The sequence below is a fragment of the Symphalangus syndactylus genome, chromosome 6, assembly GCF_028878055.3.
Source record: "Symphalangus syndactylus isolate Jambi chromosome 6, NHGRI_mSymSyn1-v2.1_pri, whole genome shotgun sequence".
In the NCBI taxonomy this organism is placed as follows: domain Eukaryota; kingdom Metazoa; phylum Chordata; class Mammalia; order Primates; family Hylobatidae; genus Symphalangus; species Symphalangus syndactylus.
In genome coordinates this window covers 83,060,445-83,082,268 of record NC_072428.2, presented here as the reverse complement: position 1 = coordinate 83,082,268, position 21,824 = coordinate 83,060,445, and positions in this window count along the sequence as shown.

The window sequence follows — 21,824 nt, the reverse complement described above, 5'->3', positions numbered from 1 at the left end:
ATATTCATCAGTTTATTTTAATATATGTAAGTACTAGGAAGGGAAGGCCGTGATCCCTGGCTAGGACTCCACGCCTGGGCCTGTGCCCACAGACCTAGGTGAGGACAGGCATTTCTGTTTTCCTGCCCGAATGTTGCATTTCCCAAAACCACCCTGGCCTGCCACACCCCTGTCCTGTGCCTATAAAACTCCCCTTCGAGCCCCTAGCAGGCAGGCACACAAGCAGCTGGACATCAAGGGGAGCACATCAGCAGAAGAAGACACAAGCAGCTGGACGTCGAGAGGAACGCACTAGCCTAAGAACTCAATGGAAGACACCAGCAAGCTTGCAGGCCGTCGACTGGTGGAATGACGCAGAGTTTGGCCATGGCAGTCAGAGGAGAGCTCAGGACGCTCAACTGACCGACTCCATGGAAAAACCACCTTCCCACTCCATCTCCCTTCTGGCTCCCCATTCTGCTGAAGAGCTACTTTCACTGAATTAAACCTTGCACTTATTCTCCAAGCCCACGTGTGATCCAATTCTTCCGGTACAACAAGGCAAGAAACCCCGGGATACAGAAAGCCCTCCGTTTTAGCCATAGGGCAGGGAGTCTAATTGAGCTAACCCAAGCTGCCTACCAATGGCTAAACTGAAAGAGCATACTTCCGCCCCTGTGCTACCTCCTGCTCTGAATGTGGGTCACTTTATTTGCCCCTAAAGTCCACCAAAAGACCAAGGGAAGCCTGTCCAAAATCATGATCTGTGGTCCCAGGGAAGACATTCTGCGTGATAGAAGTGAGCTTCCTGCCAAGTAGCTGGGATTCTTTCTTCATTCTTATGACAGTCAGGGCTGCATCCTCAGTGAGTAATAACCACTATGTAAATAAAGGTACTTCTAAGCAAAGAGTTTAAAATCTAGATAGCTAGATGTTCTCAATAGAAGTACTTACAGTAAGGAAGTCATTTTTCATTACTAAACCCTATGTGTAATAGGTTCTTTGCTATGCAGGAAACTTAATTCTTGGCTCTAAAAAGAATCTTAATAACAGCCCAAATGATATCAACACCAAAGGTATGTATTAATAATGTCATTACATGAAGCAGATGAGTAAATTACAGTTAGGCAATCTCCCAAATATTATTATGAAACACCCATAATGATTTTCCAAAGGTAATTGATTTTTCTTTTTACTAATAGTCATAAAATGTTTCATGGTACTTCAGATTTATATTATAAAAATGAAGTAATATCTCTATTACTGATTAAGAAGCAATGTACAGTTCATTCTCTTTTTAGGAATTCGCCCTGTCTGGTCTTTATCCAACAGAAGTAAAACATACAGAAATTTGACATATCAAATTCATTCATCAGAATATAAATTGCCTCATAAATGGTCTCACTGATCTTTTCATTGGCAGATAGTACCATGCAAGGAGGGCAGAATTGGTGATCATCAAATGTCAGGAAATTGAATGATATTTGAAAAAGACTAGATTCTTTAATTTTATTAAATTCCCAGAAGGTAGAGACCATATCTTATTCATCTCCTAAAAAACCCATTCCTGTGCTTTGTCCCTTAAATATTTGAGTTTTCTTCTCAAGGGAGACGAATGAGACTAATCAGTTTTTAGACCACATTTCCAATGAAAGTAGTGTCACTGCAGCCCAAGGAAGAAATGAAGCCTGCTATCCATTGTAAAATAAATATAATCAGAGAGTTATTAAAGTGATCATTTATAATAATAATGATGAAACATCTGCCACATGAGTCAAGATTTATTTGGATGTAGATAAATTAGAGTCATAGAACAGTCTGAAACAAGAAAGAGAGGGTATAATGGGTAATCTACTGATCATTAACAGAAACAAAATGTTAGGTTTTCACCTTGATCCAAATTTACTATCATTTTTCCCATTGGAATTAGGGGATTAAGAATTATTAAAACCTAATGAGAATTTTTATCCTTCTTTGACTTGTGTTTTCATACTCATTTCCTGGGGGAGTATTGACTAAAGCTAATTGGCAAGTACTTTGATGAAAGACAAATCCTTTACAAACCCTAGTATCTATAAAAATCAACAAGTTTGCTGTTAAGAATATAGTTTGCTGAGCTCCACCTTCACAGATTCTAATTTGGTTGTCTAAAGGTGCAGGTCTAGAAAATTTTTAAAGCAATTCCCTCTAAATAGGTGTTTGTATCAAACACACTGAGAAACATGTCACAGAAAACAGCTCTTATATATTGGCTATGTGTAAATACAGAACTTTTTATTATATATTTTTAATTGACAAATACAACTGTATAGGACTTAATGCAAGTAAATGCAATAGTCACTTTTAAAGATCTCCTAGGCTTAGACTGTCTCCCAACCTTCATAAACTCCTCAATAAGGAGAGAATAAACAAATTCCAATCTATGGAAACATCAACATACAATTCTATTTCTTTACCTTCATGAAAAAGTTCCATTTTGAATTTTCCCTAATAGATATAGTACTCAAAGGTGACAATATGATTGATGTCATCATGAAAACAAACACCTAAAAAGAAGTTGTAGCCATACACATATAGACATCATGTTGCTTTAAGAAACCTTTTCGGCTGGGCGCGGTGGCTCACGCTTGTAATCCCAGCACTTTGGGAGGCCGAGGCGGGCGGATCACGAGGTCAGGAGATCGAGACCATGGTGAAACCCCATCTCTACTAAAAATACAAAAAAAAATTAGCCGGGCGTGGTGGCGGGCGCCTGTAGTCCCAGCTACTCGGAGAGGCTGAGGCAGGAGAATGGCGTGAACCTGGGAGGCGGAGCTTGCAGTGAGCCGAGATTGCGCCACTGCATTCCAGCCTGGGCGACAGAGCGAGACTCCGTCTCAAAAAAAAAAAAAAAAAAAAAAAAAAGAAACCTTTTCATCATTCTGCACCTATTCCCAATAAGAGAGAAGATATGATTTGAAGGGAAAAAATAAGTGGAGCCATAGGTTTTTCTTTTTAAATCTAGGATTAGAATTTCCCCATGACATATATCACCCACATTCTTTTTAATAGAGTATAACAAGCATTAAAAGAAAAAGAATTGTTTCATTTAAGTTAGCATAAAATAGTAGGCAATAATAGCCTTGAAAGACTCAAAATAAAGGCAATAACAATCTAGATGGACCGCCAAAGAATAAGAGAGCTATAAATAAAATTTGTACAGTGTATCTTATTATGCATGGACCTTATTCGATTCTCACAATAATTCTGTGAGGATAGAAATATTTGTATTTTATCCTATTACAAAAACTGAAGTTCACAGAGATTGGGGGCTTTGCTCATTAGCACATAATTAGTAAATAGAAGAACAGAGAACTGAATCTACATTTTCTAGCTTCAAATTTTACAGCAAAAACCCAATTCCAGGTCTTGAAATTTCCAAAATTTCTGAAGCAATTTTTCTTAAGTACAGTATGGACGTATTTCGCGAGTGATGTGTAATTTATTTATTTATTTATTTATTTATTTATTTAAGACAGGCCCCTCAGCTTCCCAAGTAGCCAAGGACTACAAGGCACATGCCACTGTGCTCAGATAATTTTTTTAAGTTTTTTGTAGAGATGGAGTCTTGCTATGCTGACTAGGCTGGTCTCCAACTTCTGGCCTCACCTTGGCTTCCCAAAGTGCTGGGATTACAGGCATGAGCCTCAGTATTACACACCCGGCCTCAATAATTTACTTTTTAAGTTAATTATGTAAGATTAAATGTTTTCTCATTTATAAGGGTAGATTTAATTGCATACATGGTATGTTTTCATTATTGGTAGAAGAAATGCGGACATGCAGGTAGAGTGCAGGGAATTGCAGACATCCCAGATCAAACATCCTAATGTGTCACTATAAGGTAGAGAACAGTTGCCCAAATATAACCTGCCTCAGATGTCCAATTAATGTTTAGACTTCAGCACTTATAAAATTACCATAAAGGCTGGGCGCGGTGGCTCACGCTTGTAATCCCAGCACTTTGGGAGGCCGAGGCAGGCGGATCACGAGGTCAGGAGATCGAGACCACGGTGAAACCCTGTCTCTACTAAAAATACAAAAAAATTAGCTGGGCGTGGTGGCGGGCGCCTGTAGTCCCAGCTACTTGGAGAGGCTGAGGCAGGAGAATGGCGTGAACCCGGGAGGCAGAGCTTGCAGTGAGCTGAGATTGCGCCACTGCACTCCAGCCTGGGCGACAGAGCGAGACTCCGTCTCAAAAAAAAAAAAAAAAAAAAAAAAAAAAAAAAAAAAAAATTACCATAAAAAAAGCTCAAAGCTCTAACTTTTGATACAAGGAATAACTGATTAAAATAATAATAATAGTAATAAGCCTAGTAAAATAGAAATAGGAGGTCTTGCCTCATTTTAGGTTACCTTCTGTCTTTAAAATCTTGGGCATGACCCTGGCAGCATTTCAAAATTTCTTCTCCTACATTTCCCATAAAACACTAGAGCATCTAGAAGAATGTTTGCCACATAGTAAGTGTTCATTAAATTTTGGTTAATTTCTTGAGAGAAAGATTTCATGGACATCTTAAGGGATAGAAAGAGGAGAAAGAAGATATGGGTGTTGTTATCTTCAATTTATGTATAAAGATGCTGAGGCTTGAGGAATTAAGGTCACATAGCTTTAAGGCATGGAGTAGCAATCCGAATCCACACCAGTGCCACACACCGGAGTCCACACTCTTAACCACTGCATCACATCATCTTTTTGTTTCTTCTTCTCTTGCTCTCTGAATTCTTTAAACTGACATAATGCCCCCTAAGGGAAAATATGAGGGATAGCTCTAAAAGATTTCAAGTGGCTTTCAAAAGGCAGAGTCTAGTGAGAAAATTACAGAATGTTACAAAGAACCTCAGATATCATCCAGTCTTATCCCAAGAACATTCATTTTGGAGCCATTATATAAAAGAGCAAATATTCTTCAATAAGTTAATCTTCATGTTCAATATCCTAGACAAGTCCATGACTGCAATGGAATCCAGAACTCAGGTCTCCTGATGATTTAGTTCAAATCACTATCCTCTGCTCTTCATGGACCTTGATTTACATACTAGCAGCCATGGATCCAGTGTGGTGCTTAGGTGTGTATCAAAGACCTTCACGTTTCTAACCTCATCTTTAGTTGCTCCTACTGGCAGTGGTGTTGGTGGATGTGCTTACAATACAAAATCGTAATCCCTGTCTCCAGATTGTGAGGGATTCCTAAAAATATTAATATCTGTCTCTCTATTTCTAATAATCAAGACAAGTGTTGATCATTTTCTCCCAGAATATGCTTAGGAAACTGTTCTCAGCTTTCATCCTGTTAAGGAGAAAGCAGAGACATCAACCCCTGACTCCTTCACCATACCTAACTGTCCTTCTTCCCACAATATCCTAGGACCAAGCTACATGGGCATTCCACGAAGCAAAAATTACTAAGACATGTTCTCAGTTTTCTCCATCCCTGGCTCATTGTAGAATTTTATGATGATGTCTCTCAGGGGTAGTTCTTATATACTCATGAAAGCCAAATGAATATAGAAAATTATCTTCTTTCTCAACACAACTGATTTTCATGACTATGAACTTGAGGACTCAAAATACTACTCTGTATATCAAGAACTGAATATGAACTTTACTTGTCATCCCACTAATACAATCCCAATCAGCCCCCAAGTTGAACAGTTGCCTCTGGGAGATCAGGAACAAATAAATTTTTAAAAGCAAATGCAAATTTATGTATTTCAGAAATAGTATCTTTTTATGACAAGAAATTAGCTTAAATTTCAGGCTATAGTCAGTCACTATGAGGAGCAATCACGCCTCACTCCAAACTTCATGCAGCTTGCTCTAAAAAGCCATGAACTGACTCCATAGCTGTTTCCTGTGACTAAGAATTTATGTGTAAATTTAGAGACGACCTAGACAATTCCTTGCTTCCTGACCTCATTGGCCCCTCAGCTAAGGAGGATGGAATCCTTACCTTGTACCTTTGCCAAATCTCTTAGACCTGAAGAAGGCTTTTACATCTGGGTCCCAGAAATGAATAATCTGCAGAAAACCTAATTTTACTCTTCAGCTCTTCAGATGAAATATAAAATTTCTACTCTTACTCTGCAAAACATAAAGATATGTAAGTCTCTTTATAAAAAATCTCCATTACCTGACTTTTTTTTTGTTTTTTTTGTTTTTGTTTTTGTATTATTTTGTATGTTTTGTTTTGTTTTGTGTTAAATGGAGTTTCACTCTTGTTACCCAGGCTGGAGTGCAATGGCACAATCTCGGCTCACTGCAACTTCCGCCTCCTGGATTCAAGCAATTCTCCTGCCTCAGCCTCCCAAGTAGCTTAGATTACAGGCACAAGCCACCATGCCCAGCTAAATTTTTTGTATTTAGTAGAGATAGGGTTTCACTGTGTTGGTCAGGCTGGTCTCGAATGCCTGACCTCAGGTGATCCACCCTCCTCGGCCTCCCAAAGTGCTGGGATTACAGGCGTGAGCCACAGTGCCTGGCCTACCCAGATTTTTTTTGCTATCCATTAGCATGTTTCAAACAGAGAAATCAGAGTTTAAATGAGTCAGAGCCCTCAAAATTTCCATCATTTGATTTTTTTAAAAAACTGCCACATTTTGTTTTGTTACAAAAAGAGGAGTAAGTAGGATTTCCCTTGTGTTTTATATGAAAGAGAGCAGGTTAAAGATTCCATTTTGCCTACTCTTTCCTTTGAGAGTTATCATGGCAGTTCCCTTTCCTTTAATAAAAATAATTTAATTTAATTTTATTTATTTATTTATTTTTGAGATGGAGTCTTGCGCAGTCGCTCAGGCTAGAGTGTAGTGACGCAATCTTGGCTCATTGCAAGCTCCGCCTCCCAGGTTCACGCCATTCTCCTGCCTCAGCCTCCCAAGTAGCTAGGACTACAGGCGCCCGCCACCATGCCCGGCTAATTTTTCTATATTTTTAGTAGAGACGGGGTTTCACCATGTTAGCCAGGATGGTCTCCATCTCCTGACCCTGTGATCCGCCCGCCTCGGCCTCCCAAAGTGCTGGGATTACAGGCGTGAGCCACCACGCCTGGCAAAAATAATTTAATTTTATAAAATAAACTTTTGAAGTAACAAATGAGCTATATGAATGTTTCCTGTATGAACGTTTTTAGTAGGAAATATTTACTTAAAACTTGTATACTGAAATTCTTCCATGTTTGAGCTCAAGGTTAGAATTTCCAGTACTGACAGCTATCATTGGTCTGCTGATCTAATATTTGAGGCCTGGTGTATGTCCTTGCATTTAATGAAGATAACACTAGGCCAATTTCAACATAAATGATCCTTCATAAATTTGTAATAAACCATTTTGAAACAACCTTATTGTATTTATAATATCAATATCTGCTTTGTGACTATAACATCAATATATGTTTATTATATGAAAGTCAGGACATATTGGAAAGCATATAAAAGTAAACAAATTGAAAAACTGCTGCTCTACAACATAACTTTAATATTTTGATGTATTACCTTCCAGATTACATATACAGTCTGTGTTTATATATACATACTGTATTAGTCTGTTTTCACGCTGCTAATAAAGACATACCCAAGACTGGCTAATTTATAACATAAAAATGGTTTAATGAACTCACAGTTTCACATGTCTGGAGAGGCCTCACAATCATGGTGGAAGGTAAAAGGAACGTCTTACATGGCAGCAGGCAAGACAGAATGAGAACCAAGTGAAAGGGGTTTCCTCTTATAAAACCATCAGCTTTCGTGAAACTTATTCACTACCACAAGAACAGCATGATTCAAATATCTCCCACCAGCTTGCTCCTACAACAGATGGGAATTATGGGAGACACAATTCAATATGAGATTTGGGTGGGGACACAACCAAACCATATCACATAGTTTTTAAATAACAATAGATTATATAAATGTATTAGTTTTTGAGTGATTATAGATCACTTCCAAATGCACATGCCACCGAATCTGACAAAGAAGTCTGTATTTGTTATCACCAATGCTAAACTTCCCCAGTCTTCTCTGGACTTTTATGACACTGCACAGTTGGAAGAAAAAAGGTGATTTGCTTTAGAGAAGGCACAAGCATAAATCTGAGGCTAAAATGAGCTGGGAAACAGCCTCTACCTAGAATGGTGACCAAGCACCAGACAGTTGGAAGACATTGACAATTGGGATATGTACAAATTAGATTTTGAAGATTTTTTTCTTTACGTTCAGAATGTGCATTCCACATCATTCTCGTCTTTGGAATTGAATTATAATTATTCTATTGGATCTCTGTACTTTCAAACAAGAAGGCTCAAAGTGGAATGAATGGGGTTCATCTATTCAGACTACGTATCATTTTGTAATCTTATTTTTTCTAGTTAATATTTTGTGACAGCCTTTGTCAATAAGCATAATACTATTTTATAAAGTTGTATAGCATATATGTAAATATATCAATAATTATTTTGACATATTTTAAGTTGTTTCTAATTTTCATAAAATACAATTTTATATACAAAACTGTATATTTTAATAATTCTGTTAGAGTGACTTCTTAGAAGTATAATTTATGTGCCAATGGTAATACACTTATTTAGTGTTTTGGCATCTATCTCCAGAAAATTTGTATGTTCCTATAAAGTTTCCCACACCGACACCAGTACTAATTATCCTCAATTTTGTTTTTAATTTGTTTGTAGGATTGGAAAACAACAAAAGTGATAGATATTTTTAAATCTCATTGATTGACAGTGACAGAGGACATCTTATCATAAGTTCACTGATCAAAAATGTATCATTGACATTAGGATGCTCTGAAGAGGCCAGTTATTCTCATTGCAAATCCAGGAATAATCTTATTGATTGCTTAAATTATTTAAGTGAACACCTGATTAAAATAACTTAGAAAATATACCAAAGAGCACAATAAAATCGAATAGAATGTTAACCCTTCCAGATGAATAGTTCTATATTAAGTGAATGCTTCTTTTATATATACTAAATCAATTTTACCAGAATGATAAAGACCCTTTAAATGAATGTCTATGAAGAATAAATAGTAAAATAATCAGTTTCAAAGTAGATTCCCTTGAAGGTCAGATAACTTTACTTTGAAAAGAACCTACTTTTTTACAGGGGCACAAAATAAATGCTTTCAATATATCGCTTTAGCAAATGGTTCTACTTTATAATTTTACAAAGTCCACTATTTTTTTAACATGGCCATTACACAGAAGTAAATACTTTTCTAATAGTTTTATCTATAAAAATAATCCAACTGATTTTATCTTTTCTAGAAATTTTAAGCCCTCATCTGGGTATGGCACAGTTGGGGACCACATATTTTGACAATACTGTCTATATATGATGTCATCTCCCCAAATATATCATTATTTCAAGAAGTGAAAATATTATGCTTCTCTTTCAAAGGCTTATTATTTGTTCTATTTTTCATTTTTAGAAGAAATGATAGTACTACATGGAACATATACATTTTCTAGGAATTATAACACACAATTTTTAACAATTGCAGCTGTCCCATAATATTGATATTATTTAGGATTCTATTCTTGACCCTCTGTTTCTTTCACTCCATAGTGACCTTACTTAAATTCTATTCAGTGCAAGCTCAACATGTTCAAAATGAACTCATTATCTCTTTACCACTACCACCCCACAACACACACACATACAAATCTGCTCTTCTTCCAATATTTGTTGAACAGTTGCCCTGTTACAAACAAGAAAGTCATTCTAGACTTTCTTTTTAACTTCCAACATCAAATCAGTCACCAAGTCCTATTGATTCCACTCCCCAAATAGCTCCCTCATTCCTATTGACACACCCTTAATTTAGGTCTTAATTATTATTATGACATTCTAAGTTTTTTTTTCTCTGCTTCTAACCTTATCTGAACTTTAGCCATCCCCTAATCAATTGTCCTTAAGGCTATCAGAAGAATCATCCTAAAATGCTGATGTGATTATATCGTCAACATTCTAAAAAGTCTAACTATAGATTTTCAAAACCTCTTAGCTTCACACACAAATCTCCATATATTCTGATGCCTGCCTGCTCTGCAGTTTCACCACTGACTGCTCATTGGCACATATTCTATGCAGTATGTCAGCAATTCAGAAGAGTTTGATGTGCCCTGAATTTACCTCTCTCTTCCTTTTGTCCATTTCTCTACACACCTCTCTTCCTATTCTTCATGCCTCCTGATCAGAAAATGTGTATCTTTTAAGAAAATTAAAATTCACCTTTCCCAAACAAGTCTTTCCTAAAACATGACGCTGAATTGGATAGTCTTCCGTATAATTTCACAAAAAGTAGCATTTTACTATGTTTTCTTAAGGGAGAGCTTCTTGATAAAAAGTCCTTCTCCTTCCACACATGTGACACCAGCACCTATCACACTGCCCAGTCAAAATAATGAATATGTAAGATAAGCAGCTCCTGTCTTACAGACATATAAACATGGACTGGATTTCCACCTACCAAGGATGCTTTAGAAAAGGTTGAATATGGTCACATCTGTTTAGAACACGTACAGTCTATTGTATATAAATTAACAAAATTAATGAAACAGCGTGAATGTATTTACTTACTGTCAGTATATCCTTGTTTGTTCGTGTTACTATAAAGGAAATCTGAAGCTGGGTAATTTATAAAGAAAAGAAGCATTTGGTCCATGGTTCTTCAGTCTGTATAAGAAGCATGGCACCAGCATCTGCATCTGGTGAGGGCCTCAGGTGGCTTCCACTCATGGAGGAAGGAGAAAGAGAGCTGGTGTGCACAGTGATCACATGGCAAGAGAGGAACCAAGAGGCAGAGAAGAAAGAGAGGTGCCAGGCTCTTTTAAACAATCAGCTCTCACAGGAACTAATAGAATGAGAACTCATTCATGAGCTCCCCACCCAGGGAGAGTACTAATCTATTCATGAGAGTTCCACTGCAATGACCCAGACACCTTTCATTAGGCCCCACCTCCAACACTGGAGAACAAATATTAACGTGAAATTGGAGGAGACAATACCAAATTATAGCACAATATCAAGCAGTTTCTTGGGGGCAGACCACTCAAATCTCCCATCCATAACCTCCATTACCCCTCAAAAGCATCTTAAACTAAATATAGACCAGGTAAAAATATTATGCTTTACAGATGATATAGCTATTGGAAGTCAGTTCTCCATGGGTTTTCCATGTTTTTACACTTCTTGTGAGTAAGGGCACTGCCAATCTTTGCTCCAAACGGCCTTTCCAAGGCTGTTTGTGTAGTGAGCAGTTATAAAGATAGACACAGTGTCTTCCTGTAAAACAAAGAACTTTTTTACTGCCCAGTATAACAAATATAACGTACCCCTTTGAGACAAAGAGCTGGTTTTCTTGAAATCTATTATAAAATATCTGAGTTCCCTAAATGTGAGTTTCTTTAACTGTGATGAAACCAACCACATGTGCAGCATCTTCCCTGTCCCTTTCCCATCACCTTCATGGGATTGAGAGACAAGGAGAAATGATACAAACATGTATTTCATGTGGCTTGCTGCACTGTGAGCAATAAAGCCCCGTCTTACACCAAGTGTTTTGTTGCTTCTTTCAGTGTCCATGAAAGAGCAGGCTAACTTGTTAGCCTGCAAGTACAATTCATTTCAGGCCCATCAGAGTTGTTAAGAATAGCTTTAAGATAAATCCTATACTTCAAACCAGATTGCCATTGCAAAACCCACCTTTTGAAAAAATTCTGGAAAAATTTCCATTCACAGATTACCATAGAGAACATTTAGTTAACCAGCAGTGTATTCAGCCCTAACACCCTAAACATCCAAACACAGATAATAATCATGCTAAAACTAGTTATTTTTATCAAGAATGGTAGTCTTGCTCTACTGCCCCTTTGTAAATCAAAAACCGTTCTTCTTATGCTTGACCCCATCCAAGTTATTCACATTCAGCCTAACTTGGTTCATTGCAGAAGGACTTCCTTTCTTTTGCTTTCCCAAGATTATTTATAAGAATAGGTAGCAGCCTGTGCTCTTGGAGGAGAATATAGCTGATTAGATATAAAAATTGTTAATCATATTCAGCATTCGTACCTCACACCTCCAACTCTGGCTTGATTAAAATTTTTGGAACATGCCTGCAGCATCATTTATGCCAAAATCAAGGATTAGTACCTCTTTAGTTTCTGTAGTGCATAATAATGCCTTACCATTAGAAGGGACAGGTTGAGTGTCCCTATTCCAAAAATCTGAAATCCAAAATGTTCCAAAATCCAAAACTTTTGAAGCATGAACACAACGTATGAAAAAAAATGCTCACTGGAGAATTTCAGATTTGTGATTGTTTTGATTAGGGATACTCACCAGTAAGTACAATGCAAATATTCCAAAATCTGAAAAAAATCCCAAAACACAAAACCTTTACAGCATTTTGGATAAGGGATATTTAAACTGTATTGAATAAGTATTTGTCCAAAATAACAAGGAAAATTAAACCAAAAGACATTTTATTTCACTAAGGAGTATATAAGCTTCTTCAGGAAAATAAGTAAGTCTTCTTTGCAAACCATTTGGCTTCCAACAGATACTGAATACTTACTGATGTGTTGATAAGCAAGCAGTCTACCACAGTGGATACCAAAACTAAGGACACATCAGAATCACTCAGGATGCTATACTTATTAAATCATAATCTCTGGAGGCAAGGCAGGGTAATCTCTAGTTTGGAAAAGCTCTCCTAGCAGAGTCTGAGATGTGATAAGAATTTGAAACAGGTTGATAGATGATTGTGACCATGAAACCTTTTGGAAATAATCATAATTATAGCCTATTTTCAGTTAGTGGCTTGATAAACAAACAAACAACAACAACAACAAAAAACAGATATTTCACATGGTCATGATTAGTTTCCAAAGTAAAAATTAAATTTTAGAAATATGATTGTCATATATAAATGGCCCTTCTTAATATCAGCAAAATTTGACGGATCCTAATAGTTGTGGTTTTCTCTGACACTAATTGAATGATACATAATTACTTTTATTAATGTAGTAACTCCTTTTTAAAGTTTTATTTATTAATAGCTCAATGGTATCTACATATATTTGAAAAAGTATATGTGTATATGGGTGTATATGAAAGAAAAGCGTGTCTATTCAATCTACAGATTATGCTTGTTCTACCTAGAAATTCTCTGACTATATTGAATATTTCTTCCTGCTCCTTCTCAGGTTTCTGGATACCATACTCAGAGCCAGAGCAACTTTTATGGAGGATACAGCCCAACTTTAAAAATTGAGACTTTGGGCAGTTAAAAATTACCAGGACATTAACTGAAAAGTCATTATATAATAGTATACTTTTCTTAGCAAAATATCTTAGTATTCAAACTTTTTATACATTATCTTTTGATTTGTCATTATCATGCCCTCAAGATAGACACTAATCACCCTCATCTTTTAATGTGGATACTGCGATATGGAGAAGTTAAGTGATTTGCTTCAGGTTTCCGGAAGAGTTAGAATTCCAAATCTCCTGGCTGGCAGTTTCTTGTCTGATACATGAGACAGCACTGCCCCTCTAAGGCAGCTGAAGGTATATAGGAATCAAGCTTAGAGGCGGGATTTACCGTTATTTTCAGCTGAGGTTTATAAGAAGCTGAACAGTCTCTAAGCAGCTAAGAATTCAACTGCTGAGTCATTTTTTTTTCCATTCAAACAGTTTAACATGCCTTCCTCTCCATAAATCAGAACACAGACTTCTAATTCCAGGATGATGAAAGCCTGTTGCTTGACAGTGGGGGGTGTGTTTGATGAATATCACAAGGTAATAGTACACATCTCTTACTGATGAGATCAAATGAAAGTGTAGATTTAAGAGGTAAGTGTGGTATAGAAAAAAGATTAAATCACATTCAGAAGAAAACAACATTTGGCAGAAGAGGTCTAGAGACCAAAATTGCCAAAAGTTTATTGTAAGGCTATGAAAAATGAGCATAGGAAAAGCAAAAGAGGTTATTACAATATATTGAAGGTTATTGTAATGTAATTGTAACTGTAAACAGGTTATTACAATATACCATGAAGCTTACCCATTTGTAATGGGTTGAATTATGTCCCCCCAAAATCCATATGTTGAATCCCTAAGCCCAGTATTTCAGAATGTGACTATGTGTTTAGAGATAGGACCTTTAAAATGGCAGTTAACTTAAAAATGAGGCTCTCGGTTGGGCCCTAATCCAGTCTGACTGGAGTTCTTATAAGAAGAGGACCTCTGTACATACAGACAGTCTACAGGCGAATGCATGCACAGAGAGATGATTATGTGAAGAAGGAGCAGAGAGCAGTGATCTGCAAGACAAGGAGAGAGACCAGAGGAAACTCACCCTGACAACACCTTGATCTTGGACTTCGAGTCTCTAAAATTGTGAGAAAATAAGTTTCTGTTATGTAAGCCACCTAATGCATGGTATTTTCTTATGGCAGCCTTAGTAAAATGAGACACCACCGATTTTGTGGATTAATCCAGAAAGGTCAAGGAATGTGCCTAAGACCACACAATGGTACACTTGTCCTTGGTCCACTGCTGCCCTTCTGGGGCCTTTTCCTGACCCACTTACCTGAAGCACAGGGTGTCAGTGCCTTATCCATTGGCTCCTGTGATTTGCCTCTACGCAGGATCACTGTCACCTATGACTGTCTGAGGCTCTGTTTCTGATTGAAGGTTCCCGCTCAGCCTTTACACAGGCTAAACACACATAGAGTGCTGGACAGTTAATGCCCAAAAAAAGGCTCTCCATACATAATGGACAGGAATTTGATGAATAACATCCAAGCTTCCTTACTCGTTGGTCAGGATAACTCTGGGGCCTCTTTCTATGCTGTCTCCCAGAGTTCTCCAGTGAGGCTAACCTCTGATTGCTCACAATAGTAACTGGTTTGACAATGTACCTCTTTAGGGGGCTCATTTCCTCTGCATTATATTTTCCCACTCCTCTCCCAATAATTCCTTGGATCACCTCCCAAATAAACTACTTCCACTCAAATTCTTGCTTGAGATCAGCTTCTAAACCCAAACTAAAATTCTGTCTCCATGTTCTTCTCATTTAAATCATCATTCCAGTTTATAGATTTGAGATTAGGCTACAGATTATTTGAGAAAGACCTAAAAAATTTCTAAAGCCTTTTTTAAGACAGATTAAAAAAATAAGAAAAGTGCATGCCTCCCAACTTTGTAATACTTCTAGAATTTAAATTAGTTTTCAAACTGTCCACCCTGAAATCACTTACCTTTGAAGACCTTTTACTCTTGCTCTATAAATATGCTCATATGTGTCCCCTTAAAAAATTAACACTTCCTTGACTCTGGTTTCCTCTAGTTTCTGTTGAAGTCACCGAAACATTTCTGGCAAAAAGACCCTGTAAGAACACTGCCATATCTAATGAACACCTTTCAATTATTACCTTACATAGAAGTTTTAATGCAGTCTAATTTTTAAATCTTTTATAGCATAAGCTTTATAACATCTTTTCTTACCCCAATATCAGAAAACGATTCTATATTTTCTGCTCAACGGATTAAGGTTTGATTTTTACATTTAGATACTATTCTACTTGGAATTTATCATTAAAAGACCCTCATCTATATGATATATTTTATCACTCATTTCTGAAATCCTTCCACCCCAGCTTCTTTGACTCTTCTCATCAACTGACCCTTTTAGATTTCTAATCATTCATTAATGGTTGGTTTATATATTCCTCCTCTTGTGCCTACTCTGGGAATTCTCCCAGAGCCTGCCTTCTGACCAGTAATTTTTTATTACATATTCTTCATAGTATTCATATCCCCAGCTTTATATTTATGCTCTTGTTTTGTATTTATGCACTTCTTACTGAACCTTAAAATCAACAAATTCGGCCGGGCGCGGTAGCTCACGCTTGTAATCCCAGCACTTTGGGAGGCCGAGGCAGGCGGATCACGAGGTCAGGAGATCAAGACCACGATGAAACCCCGTCTCTACTAAAAATACAAAAAATTAGCCGGGCGTGGTGGCAGGCACCTGTAGTCCCAGCTACTCGGAGAGGCTGAGGCAGGAGAATGGCGTGAACCCGGGAGGCGGAGCTAGCAGTGAGCTGAGATTGCGCCACTGCACTCCAGCCTGGGCGACAGAGCGAGACTCCGTCTCAAAAAACAAACAAAAAAAATCAACAAATTCAAAAATTAATCTTATTTTTTATTCTACCAATGAAATATCCTGTTTTCCCGGTATTCTATTCTACTCTGATTAATTGTACTATCATCTATCCGACTGCCCATTTCAGGAAACCCAAGGGTAGTCCTATATTCTATTAATTATTGCCTCAACTCACATTTCGATAAATTAATCATCAAGTTCCAATAATTTTAATTCCCAAATATTTATCACATCATTGCTCCTTTCTTGGTCCCACCTACATCTTTACAGACTGGTCAATACATTTATCATATTTTACCTAGTTAATTTAGATACCTTCTGTGTACAGTACTGTACCACTCAAACCCATGCTCCCCAAGGCCCCGAGAGGTGTGACAGCAACAGAAATTATTACTGCTCACCATATTTCGAGGTCTTATCTCTTTTCGCATGTAGAAAAACTTCAACCTTTTCAGATCTCTTACACTTAAGTAGGACCATATGACTTCTTTGAGCAATGGTTTGTGTAGAGAAGCACTTATTTACAGGTGGAGGTGATGAAAAGTCTGTATGTGACTTTCCATTCTTTATTCCCCTGCATCATCCGCCAAAAAGATGGTGCAAACAGGTTAGCCAGGGTTTGAGTGAATATTTAGGTCTGAAGACCCTACTTCTTCCAGCCAAACTGAAGATTTGTAGGTTGTTATCTCAACTTAAAAACCTACCATTACTGATACAATATCTAAAACAAAATTTTGACTATGTCACATGCCTAAATAAATCCTCCAATAGTTTGCTTACCATTCGTGAAATATGGTCCAATAATTTTACACGGCAAAATAAGGACTTTTATAAGTTATCCTCCACTCATCTTCATCTCACGCTCAGTACTTTCACTTTATGCTCTAATAATATACTAAATGCTTATTCTTTTTGTATATTCGTATCTTCACACACTTTTTTTTTCTGAAAGAGTCTCACTCTGTCATCCAAGCTGGAGAGCAGCGGTGTGATCATGGCTCACCGCAGCCTTGACCTCCTGGGCTCAGGTGATCTTCCCACCTCAGCCTCTGGGGTAGCTAGGACTACAGGCGCCCACCAACACATCAGCTAATTTTTGTCGAGGTGAGGTTTCACCATGTTGCCCAGACTGTTTCAAGTGATCTACCTGCCTCGGCCTCCTAAAGTGCTAGGATTACAGGTGAGAGCCACTGAGCCCAGCTGTATCTTCACACTTTTGTTCCTACTTTTATCACTATCTTGAGTTCTTGTCCTTCTACTATTTAATTGGATAACTTCTACTCAAACTTTGAGACTCCATTCAGGTGTCAGCACCTCCAAGAAGGATTTCTTGAACTTCAGGCTGATTATAAACTTCTCCAGGGAATGTGTGATATTTATCTTTTTAATCCCCATCTTCTATCGCATTGCCTTTTACTTAAAAGGCACCTCAGTTGATGTTTCTTGAACTCTCTTCACAAAATAATTCCAAGACAAATAATCAAAAGACTTAATCAAATGAAAGATTTAATCATTTTAATCAACAGGGTTTTCTCCACAAGACTAGATACATCATTTTTAATTCGCAAACGAGTTGATCATCGTTTTTAAATAAAATGAAATATAACTAATAACATAAACTTCTTTCAGTGTATTTGTGTCTCTGGTTTAACTATTTATTAAATATATATTTAGAAAGAAAAGATAACCTTTCAGGAATCTCGCTAAGCATCAGGAAAAACTCAGTCTCTTGGCTTGATAACTTGAAGAAAAAGTTATTTTCTTCAGTGAATTCTTTATTTGATCCCAATTTATATCTTTTCTCTCTTATACTCTATCTTCCAAACAGCAGCCAGTTATTCTCTAAAAATAATTGACAACCTCTCTCCTTGTTCAATGGCTTTCAATCTTATCAGAAAGCAGAATCCAATATCCTTATTATATTGCATCATAACACACCTTATTTTAACCTCTGACTTCATCTCTTTCATCTTTCCCTTGCTTCCTCCGATTCATCAACATCCTTTCCCTGACATCCCTCAAACATACCGAGGTTGCTGATACCTTTGTATATGCTCTTTCCTCTGCCTTAAACAATGTTAACCAAAATATCTGCATAGTTCCCTGTTTTTGTCTCTAATTTGGTCTGTGCTCAAATATTAATTTACCACGTGGATGTTCTCTGACAAGCATCTATAAAATTATACCTTATTATTTTTATCTCCTTTAGACTGTTTTATTTTTCTTGATGGATCTTTTTACCTTTTTATATATGCCTATTTGTTTATTTTTGGTCTTTTGACACTAGAATATAAGGTCCTTTCCCACTGTATTATGTTTATCTATGACAGGGGCTTTGTATCTTTGTTTATTACTGTATCTCCAGGGTGTAAAACAATATCTTGCATATAGTGTAAACTGAAATATATTAGCAGACAAAATACATGAATTAATTAGACAATTTTATCAAAGGTATTTTAACCTAATGGATAGGTGCACAATTACAGTAAAATAAGTTTTATAAATATCCTATATGAATAAAAGCAATAGGCTATGCTGGAAAAGAACCATAACCAATATAGTCTAACTCACAGATCTTATTACCTAATTGCTATCAACTGCATGGATGTAAAATGGGAGTTCTTCTCACTTCTTTTTTGCTTTTTCTTTTCATCTATTTTGTTTCTTGTAATCTGACAGTTCTCTCTAATTTTGAATAATAATATCCAGCTGTTTTACCTATTGCTTTTTTATTATACTATATTAATTTTACTCTGTAAGTTGGACCAACTATGCTCATAAGAACTGGAATGGAGAAAAATTCCTCTTTCAAAATTTCCATTATACTCAGTTGCAAATCTTAGCCTCGAAATATATGATAATACATATTATCATGACATCTGAGACCTAAATGAATCCTGAGATATAGCCACACCAATGTAAGGAAAGTTGGTACCAGTGAATTCCGACTCTGTACCAAGCACCATAATAAGGACCTTATATACAAACATTTCAATTATTAACCTTCACGACAACCATGTATATTATATACAAATCCTTCAAGAAATAGTATGCTTGTCCTTTTTGGTTCTCAAAACAACATGCAAAGAAATAAGACATTTAAAGTAATAATTTGTATTTAGAAATATCCTTCTGCTTGGCTGCAGAAGTAGTTTTTACAGTAGTCCACAGTCAAGACAACTCTCACATCTAATGCCAAAATTTACCGGCTTTATCTCCCCTACTAAGTTGATGTTGGGGGTATGGAATTGGGTGTCATGTGGAGACATAGAACTCTGGGCATTGGACTAGAGCAGACACTAAGATCCTTACCTGGGGTACAGTGTAGCCCGTCTACAGTTATGAGCCATATAATAGCATTCTAGTCAACTACAGACTGCATATACAACAGTGATCTCATAAGATTATAATACCATATTTTTACTGTACCTTTTCTATGTTTAGATATATTCAGACACACAAATAATTCCCATTATGCTTACAGCTGTCTACTGTATTCAGTACAGCAAAAGGCTGGGAGGTTTGTAGCCTAGGAGCAATAGGCTATACCACATAGCCTAGATGTGTAGTAGGTTATACTATCTGGATTTGTGTAAGTACATTCCGTGATGTTTGCACAACAAAATCGTCTAATGAGGTATTTCTCCAAAGGTATCCCTGTCCTTAAGCAATGCATGACTGCACCTCCCTCACTCCCTTTATGAACAATGACTGCAATTTCTCATGCTCTCAGATTTGGTTTATCCTTTGACCTTCTAATTAGATATTTTTTGGCTTAATATAGTCCCACCCTGTTTTGCTATGCATTTTTTCTAAATATTATATATTATTAATTCCAGATGTTCCATTTCTGGGAAGAAACTAAGACTCTGAGGAGTTAAATAATATCCAAAGTAACCCAGTTCTTCAAGTAGCAGTTCTTTGACTCATGTCTGACTTCACACTATTTTATTCTGCCTAAGATTAAAGATAAAATCTAAACTATAGCCAATGTCTCTTGGACGCAAATCAGTGAAAAGAGGTTTGTGCATGATTCACAACAAACTAAAAAGAACTCTGTTTATCCACTCCAGCCTGTATCAATTTTATAAGGTTCTAAGCATTATTGTTCATAACTAAAAATAAATCAAATTAAGAAATCTTTCTTTTCTGACTTTATAAAATGATTATATTTTAAATTATTAATATGCCAGCTTATAAATCTGGCTTTAACAATCAATCAGATGTCTGTCTATGTTGAAATATGGTATTTTTTATATAAAGCAAGATAATGAAAATTTGACTTTGTTATTTTATCGAAGTATTTTCCTCGGATCATATTCCAAGAATGTTGGGTTTCTCCATTAGAGGGGACTGTGAATAAGACATTTTATTAAGGTGATCTATGTATATTCACCCATAATATCTAATTTATTGCCAAACTATATTGATATTTTAAAGTATTGCTTAGGGAATCTTTTCATCTCTCTGCCATCACTCTGAATCAAGTTCTTATTATCTTGAGTACAAGTCACTGGGGTTGGAGTTATTGCACAAGTCAAGTATTGCTATGGGTCCCAAGCACAGACAAAAGAATCATAGAACATTGGAATATATCTCACATCAGAAAACAGGACTATTTTCAAATACATATAGCTATGACGAATAACAAAAAACTTACCTAAATTATTACTTAATTTATAAAACTTCAACATTATGTATTTTAATGTATATTTAAAGATCAACTATATACAGGGGCTATAAACAGTTTCTAAAAATAGAAGAGTACACACTGAAAATATTTGGAATGACTTATGAGAATTACAGTTAGTTCCAAAGTGAGCTCTTTACCACTTCTGTATTACAATTCCTAAATTGATAACAATCCAAAAGTGGAGCGACTGTAGAGTGAATAAATAAACTGTGGTATACTTATATCATTGAATACTGTTCAGCAGTGAGAATGAACTCCATGCACAACATAGGTGGATATTACAAATATAGTACTGAGCAAAAGATGGAGACACACAGTAACTGGATAGGTGGAGGTTTGGATAGTGGCCACCTTGATAGAAAACAGGGCTAGGAGAAAGCAAAGAGAGAGTTTCTAGAGTGCTGATAATATTTTAACCCTTGTTATTGGCAATAGTTACCTAAATAGGTCCACTTCCACAAGTTGTATTCTTATCTGTATAAACCTAGGTATTTTAAGAATCAATTAAAAAGATTACTAACAAAAAGTTACTGGCTGTCCTAAACTTAAAGTACCTCTTGGGTCATGTTATTTAATTAATATAAAAGGACTTATTAATTAGTCTTCCAAATCAAGACATGTCTGAGAGTAAATAAGGAGGCCATTAATAGTTACTCCAGTACCATCCCATACAAACCACCTCAGGACACGTGTTTACCCTGTTAAATTTCTTGAATGGTTCTTTCTTTTCTTTAGTTCTGCCATAACTACTTATGAACACAATTTATCAATGTTTTACTCACCCATTTTAAGCTTTTTGAGGTTTGAGGTGATGTCATAGCTACTCTAAATGCCCTAGAATAGCTAAAAGAGTAAAACTGATAGTGTCAAATTTAGAAATTTAAAACAGCAACATTTGCTCTACTAAGATCAAAGCAGCCTTTG